Genomic DNA, 8,642 nt, shown 5'->3' with positions numbered 1-8,642 from the left:
TATTTGTTTTATTGTAATATTATGATTATCAATTCAGATTATCAGCTGCAGATTTGGCAGGAAGTAAATCGACGAATAGTAGTTCCTCCTCTTTTCCCAGGAGAAATAATTGAGTAGCCCTGAACATGAACTAGTTCATTAAAGATCGGTGAAATTGTGGGATATACATTAGGTCGTCATGAATGTGTTCGCAAAATGGCGTCGTCGTCGATGTAAACAAACAGCGTTCTCAATAGAAATATGCTTTTCATGTCAAATTGTACAAGAGTTACAATCGAAGTTTTGTTTAATATATTGTTATACATATAACTCTCCGAATTCGTCGTAGAATGCTGGCATATAGGTTCCATATGTACATGTAGTAATAGGAATATGCAGTCTATATTTTCAATTTCAGAAACACAGTAAAACACGGTTAAAGCCAGCACGTTTACAATGCATTCACACTTACAGCGAGTTAATTTTATTCACTGTAGTTTAAAAACATATCAATAAACGCATTGGATATAACAAATTACGTTTATACCGAATCAAAAGTGTTCTTCCCCTGTATTTTGTTATAAGCGTGTTTTACTATACATCGTTGTACACGGATTTTCAAGGTTTTCCCGAAATCTAAAATGACGATGTTGAGTTATGGACGTTGGGCAGGCCATGGTGACTGTTATAGCATTGTCGGATTTCCATTCATTGACTCTAACAGACGCATGCTAAGAAGCATTGTCCTCCTGAAGACCAAAGTCGGGCTGGGAAGTGATGTACTACTACTGCCCATAGATTTACATGAAGGGTTGAAATATATAGCCTTGTTCGTGTTCCCATCAGCTGGTGATAAGGCCCTTACTCCATGGGATTAAATACACCTCTAAATGATAAGGGACACCCGGCAGGTGCGCTCCAAGTCGCCGAAATCGCCCAGGCATTAAAGTCGTGAACGTTCGCTGGGCTTCCGTCAAACATAATCCTTTTTAAAAATTATTTCCGAACATGATTTTAGTTTCATCACTGAAAATGACTGTACAAATTCTCACAAACCTGCCGACAAAAGTTAGTCCTGCGCACTCGGTTTATACAGGATATAACAAAACAGTCACGTGAGTGAAGATGACGATTGATTGATTGAATATTGTTTAACGTCCCTCCCAAAAAAAATTCACTTATATGGAGACGTCACCATTAATGGTGAAGGGATGTAAAATTGAGGCATATAGTCGGCGCTTACGGCCTTTGATCAAGGAGGGATCCTTATCATGCCACACCTACTGTGACACGGGGCCTTGGATTTTGCGGTATCATCCAAAGGACCGCCCCATTTAGTCGCCTCTTACGACAAGCAAGGAGTACTAAGGACCTATTCTAACCCAGATCCCCACGGGAGTGAAGATAACGAATATTTATCAATCTCACAATTCCCCCAAAGAATACAAAAATTAAAAGTAGATCAAATATGGACGCCTGGACACGCTAGAGGTAGGATCGGGTGCTTGGGAATACGTTTAGAAACAACGCATCGTTTATAACTATCCGAACAGAGCGGTCTCCAACAAGTAATTTAGACACATTGCACCATGTTTATTGGTTTTCATGTATTGTCCGACTTCTTTCATCTGTTTGAATAATACTCTGCCATCCCGTGGTGCTGTCGTTTCTAAACTTCATTGCTTGTTTTCTATGTTTCCTCTCTCATGATCTTTTTTGAAAACTTTATGAACAGTTCTAATATTATATATATATTTGTCAATTCCTGAATTTTGTAGTTCAAATAATCGTTGTTTGACAGATATATAATAATTTCAACCCGTTTCCGTGAACCATCATATCTGTGCTGACGACAATTTATTTAATAGAAGCTTTTAAGACTATACTTCAGACTAATAACACCACCAGATTTTCAAAATTAATAAAAGAAACAGTTGCAAAATTCAAAAAAGATTTCATTCGGATAAAATTGATTTGGATACGCAAGTGTTTCAACACGGGATTTCCCTTTCAACTTTCAAGTGGAAACAGCTATTCAAATGATCCCACCGTTTTTTTTTGCGAATTTATTTAGTCACGGACAACCACGGCAGTAGTATGTGGATATCATTTTGAATATATCTTCGAAGAAACTTCAAACTCCACAGCCGAAAGTAAATAAAACTCATACCCAAACATCATTGTTTTTCACCTTTGGTTGTACATGTAGGTTATCTCGTAGATTTGAAACTAAACACTGTAAGTTAAGAAAATACGGATAAAGATACCGGTAGACAGAAATTGGCACAGTGGATATCTGGAATCAGCACAATATCATCGTATTGATTCCTTAAAATTATATGGATTTCTAAACGCTTCTAATTCTTGCGGCACATATTGTACTTGAATTTACCAGAATGTATATAGAAATTCGCTTTCTATATTGCAAGCTCTATACCAGCATGACAGGGAAACACCATTACTAGAATCACTGCTGAAATACATAGTACTTGTAATCGTGCAGGAACAAACGAGATTTGTGGGATATGACATGATATGTGTCACCTCTATTAAAGGTGGGGCCTTATTTTCAATGGACAGCTTTATAAGAATATCCCATTATCATAATTATTACGATTTAGGAGCACGTGTAATTATGTAACGGAGACACTAACCCTATTAATCATAATATTGACTCATTGAGAGATTATCATAGTGGTGTAAAGTTTGTAGGATTCATTTCTCATTTAAAATAAAGTGTGGAGTGTTGGGCTTTAAAACCTTTAAGAATATACTCGGCGTCAAGGCAATTGTTTTTGGTTTTTGGTTTGTTTGGGGTTTTTTTTGTTGTTGTTGTTGTTGTTTTCGAAATTGGCATTACCTATTAATTTAATCAATGTAATGCAAAACAGTCGATATATAAACCGGAGAGAAAGAAAGTTGGTTAAATCATTGAAACATTATTTCATTCGGTTTATTAAAATAATCAACATGAAAACAATCAAAGTATGTAGGCAATGCCTACCGTTTCGTGCAGACCGTTCACAAATTCATGCGAAGCGTTCCATGCAAATCGTTCAGCGTACCGTGTTGCACTGTTTCCCGGAAGAATCGTTTCGTACCATTGTTGTTTAACTCATTTTTGTTGTTTGACTTGCCTTAATTGAATTCATTTAATGCTAGATATTACATGATTTAACATAGAAGTCATCTTACTTCGTTTTAGCCTTTGGTGACCGTGTCGACATTGAGTTTTCAAATCGAACCATTATTGTTTTGGACACTCTTACGTTTTTGTTCAGATGTATGGCATAGATGTCAGATGACAGCAAAACCGAGCTTCGGTGAGCAGAGAGTTTGGTGATAGAGGCTTGTAAACATGAAATATATTTTCAGCAAGAGTTACCTCTCTCAAAACAGGACAGCCGTCTGAATATGTATTCCATATTGAATGAAAGTCTTGCATTTACTATTATGGACACTGAGTACAAAACAGGATGTACATGTATCAGCTGATATTTGTACAGATGCAATTTTTGGCGTAGTTTGGTTGTGATAAGTACAAACATAAAATTCCTTAAAAAAACTAAGGAATTTGTAAATTTTCTATGATGTTCGAAACTTGAAATATGTTACCCCTTTCTATAAAATCCTATAACAATTCCCCTCACTGATAAATTATGGGAATATGCATTACATTTCATATGGTAGATTACATGTAGATTCATTTTACTTATAAAAACACACATTTTGTTTTCATTGTTTTAAAGCAAGTGTCGTTAAATTGGTAAACTTCGGTGTCGTGATTAAGAATCTTTCACAAAACGTGATTACAGTTAAATTACAGTTGATTGTACATTCTTCAGGAATTTGAATGTAAAAAATATAAGATGCGTATTATAATTATGTCTCCAGAAATAAATAGTTTTTGATTTCAAATGAGAGTGAATTGTAGGCATGAAAAAGTCTTGCTGTTAAGCTTTTATCTTCTAATTTTCAACTCTAGAGTCGTGGTTTCATAATCTGCACTAAATTAATAACATAAACTTATATGGAGACGTCATCATTGCCGGTGAAGGGCTGCAAAATCTAGGCTTATGCTCGGCACTTACAGTCTTTGACCAGGGAGGGATCTTAATCGTGCCACACCTGCTGTGACACGGGGACTCGGTTTTTGAGGTCTCATCTGAAGGACCGCCCCATTCAGTCTCCTCTTACGACAAGCAAGGGACACTGAGGACCTATTCTAACCCGGATCGGGATATGATGAGGGCATGAATTGCTACGCTTTACGCCGGCATACTTCATGGAGGGCGTTAGAGTTCATACTCTGGTGTATTTTCAAAAATAGAATTTATTTTTATATTTACATTCTACTTTCATTTCTGTCGGAATTCCAAGCCTATATTTACCGAGATTCATACGCGCTTTGTTCACACCTGCAGTGCATTCATTTGGAAATAGATATCATTTTAATTTCTAAATATATCAAAAGCAAAAGCAATTGATGGAATGAAAATATTATCCTTTTTAACATTTCCAGGATTACCGATACAATGCACGTGCACCATACGTGTTCGACCGCAAGAATCAGTAAAAGAACAATGTTTACGATATATGGTCATATTAAAACACCACATTGACCTAGAAACAAGTGTAAATACGAATGAAAACAAAATAAACTATTAGATTGGTTCTACAATGCAAATCTATCTCAAACAGAAATTATCAATAAATGTGTCCCCTTCAATACAGGGTACAATCACATTTTTATTCCTCACCTACTTTCTATAAATAAGATGAAATGATAACATACATAGTTCGGTAAAGGAAATGTCTTATTATCCCATAATGAAAGGATCTCCAAAGAAACAGCTCCTGTAAATTCAAACAATGATTGGTATGCAGAACCAGTTAACTAAAATCTATTTACGGACTACTTGACCAATAAAATGAGTCCGTTCGAAGTCGACTCAATTTCACATAAAAAAGCGAGATTCAGCATTTGACATTCATCCCAAAAATAGCAAAAGAAAAACATTTCGTCTGAATACAATGTGTTTGTGAGTAAGTAATGCAGAATGATTAGTTATAATGATAGGGACTGACGATGGATCTGACGGAGTACCTAACCACCGCCAGTGTCAGTGCTGTGTGCTCTTTACACTCGATAACAGCTGGGGTAGACAGCTGACGGTGATATCCTCTTCGACATATCAAAAGAAGGCAACTTATTTTCATTGTTTTATTTTCAAATACATTATAGTTCTACAATGCATGCACCTTGCAGGTTGTATCGGGGAATTTCTGAACAGTGTTGCTTTGACGGCAGGTGAGATAATCCCAATCGTTCACTGCTAATTCACTGCTAATTATACGAAATCATCCACCATTCGAAAAATAAACCAGGTAGATTTTGGAATTCAAATCATTCTCTAAAAAAAATGTTTATATCACAATCGTAAGTCAATTTCTGTTCCGTCATAGTATCATATTGCGCGCAGGTGAAAAATAGATGTGGTTGTTTTAATCTTTATTTCATCATAACAATAACGTTTATTATAGATAACTGCTTAGCTACATTGTACGTTGCTTTAACGTCCTGTATCTTGAACACGCTCCCGATAAGACGAATTTCTCATTACTTACATTTCTTGTTGTTGACTAACCTGAAAATTCCTTTTAGGTCTATTTTTCATTTCGATTATTAGTCCAGGTATTCTTAAAAGAGATGACCCGAAGTTCCTATCAAACCACACTCGTTGCATCTTCTCAATAATCAATTTCAAATTATCGGGATCATGACAACAAAATCAATACAATTATCAGAATGAAATAGATCGTGGAATGCTGTCAAAAATTATACAATCAAAACAAAAAGATTTTAAAAGCACATTTTAGAGATTAATTAATAAATCTAATTATGATAGAGCCTGTTATGTACAATGAAAAGTACATATGCAGTTGGTACAAGCATGTGTAGTTGTAACCTGCAAATATTGAAAATCTAGAGTCCCGCTGTGCTGTAATCTTTTAAGAGAATTCATATACATGTAACGAGCAACCCATTAATGTAAATTTCATTATCATCATGTTCATGTCTTGCGGAGTCCAACTGTGCTGTTGTAGAAATTGTATTAGTACTTACAATGGGAGAGTACACGGCGGAGTGACCAATGTAAGCGATACATGACAGTTATTTATAACCGCATGCCTGCTATAGTTTATTTCATTGTTTTGCTTTTGATATATACCAATGAAAAAGGTTAAGCACCAAACATGTTTTAGCGTGTGTTTTCAATATTAATGTAGAATAATTCAATCAAATCCATAATTTTTCTATTCAAACTAATCATGATGTGGAATGCTATTAAAATTGAAATTATTCTTGATGTAATTAAAGATATATAGCCGTTTGTAATTGACGCTGAATTTTGAAATATTTTGTAGAACATTTAAGAAGAGACTTAATTAAAAAGGTTTGGCAAGTTGCTTAATCTTTATTGCGATTTACATAATAAAGTATTGTTTAAATATAATAAGATTAAATGAGGTGAAACACCAGCGTATTCCGTGCTAATAATGATGTCTATCTGATGCATTTACACATCAATTAGCAAATTAGTCCTCCTGTGATCAAATTAGATGGTACTTATTATCCTTTAATTGTAAAACTATATTGTGCTTGAAAATGATGCATTAGAAACGCTGAATAAAATATGAATAAGACATAAATTGATTAGAATAAAAGAATATTTTGCTACACGTGTAGTACACACCGAGCTGTTAATTATCTTCTTCATTAGCAATTTTTCTCAAAAATATATATGCAGTGGAAAAACTCATGATATATTATACATGTATCCTTTAAAAAGTTTCAATGTTTCCTCAAGAATGTTGTCAATAGCATCTTACTAGAAATACAGTGTACTTCTTGACCGCCGTGGTGGTCTAGAGGTAGAGCATTCGCCCCGAATGCGGAAGGTCGGGGCTCGAATCCCGGTCGCGACAAACCTAAGTCGTTAAAACAGGTAGTGACAGTTCCATCGCCAAACGCTCGGCATCAGGTGTGAATGTCACGGGTCCTCGGAGATGACCTAAATAACGGATGCCCCGTGTCACAGTAGGCGTGGCACGCTAGGTATAGGACGCTAAAGAACCCTCACTGCTCAATGGCAGAAAGCGCCGAGCATAAGCCTAAATTTTGCAGCCCTTCTCCATATGAGTGAAAAATTCTCGAGAGGGACGTTAAACAATACACAATCAATCACTGTATTACTTTGGGCGATGGAAGTGTCCATGACATTACTGAAAAAAGTATCCAGAAAACTTTGAGCCATTTCCGTCCAAAGGGAAAGGGGGTTAAAGGGGGCAAAATGCCAATACAACCTGTCATTGGGTCAAATGCTGTCTGGTGGACGTGTGTCGTACAGATTGTTAGGCTGTTCTTGGCAAACTGATTTTGATTACGGATCACTCGGTTTACCTGAACAAGATATAGGGCTCTCGGCGGATACTAACGGTCGACAGGGGATGTTTACTCCTTCTAGGCACCTGATCCCACCTCTGATATATCCAGAGGTCAGTGTTCATGCCCAACTCCCTTATAGGAGTTATGAGTTTGATCACTATTCGTTATCTTCAACTTTTTGTGATAATGTTTTTTAAACATGTTCAACCAAAAGTGGAAATGTAGCCCCTTTTTTGCCCCTTCTAGATCCTCCAATGATTACGTATGTTCGATGCACGATTCCCGCGGAGGGGATCCGGGTTAGAATAGGTCCTCAGTACCCCTTGCTTGTCGTAAGAGGCGATTAAATAGGGCGGTCCTTCGAATGAGACCCCCAAAAACCGAAGTTCCGTATCACAGCAAGTGTGTCACGATAAAGATCCCTCCGTGCTCAAAGGCCGTAAGCACCGAGCATAGATCTAAATTTTGCAGCCCTTCACCGGCAATGGTGACGTCTACATACAAGTGAAGAATTCTCGAGCGGGACGTTAAATGATATACAATCAATCGATGCACGAGGTGGACATTGAATTCAAAATCAAAATTACAAGGTCCCCGTTTCAAACTATCAAATATCAAGACATTTCATAATAATCAGTTGCATGTCATAAAACAATGTATTCATTTATTATACAATATAAATCTTAAAATATATTTCAACATCATAAGTTATTTACAACGTATCACAAGTTATTAAAGTTGTCAATAGATGGCGTGCATGTGCAGCTTTAAATATATCATTGAAAACTTGCAAAATTTCGTTTTACTCTTACAAAGTTCTATATTAATAAATCCGTGAAATATCATGTAACAGAGCATCTAAATTAATGTTTTGTGCATGTGAAAACAATAACCATGTTCACATGCACCATTGATAGATGCAAATAACACTAAAATATCGCAGTAAAAGGAACATATAGATTCTAGATTAGTATTCTGATAAATATTTCAAATTTAAAGTGTGTTTGTTTTAACCAGTAGTCTTTGATGACTAACACTAACCATATAGCTAATATAAAAACACATTTTAGCAGAAAAGCTCTATTTTTTAACCATTAAAAAGTATATATATCAAATACTTTGCGTTTGATTTTATGAAACCTTGACTTTTTAAGAAACGATGACGTCCATCCTGACAATTAATACACATTGATTATTGGATTATCGTTTAGAT

This window comes from Ostrea edulis, chromosome 7, assembly GCF_947568905.1.
Source record: "Ostrea edulis chromosome 7, xbOstEdul1.1, whole genome shotgun sequence".
Taxonomy (NCBI): domain Eukaryota; kingdom Metazoa; phylum Mollusca; class Bivalvia; order Ostreida; family Ostreidae; genus Ostrea; species Ostrea edulis.
This window is presented reverse-complemented; position numbering follows the sequence as displayed.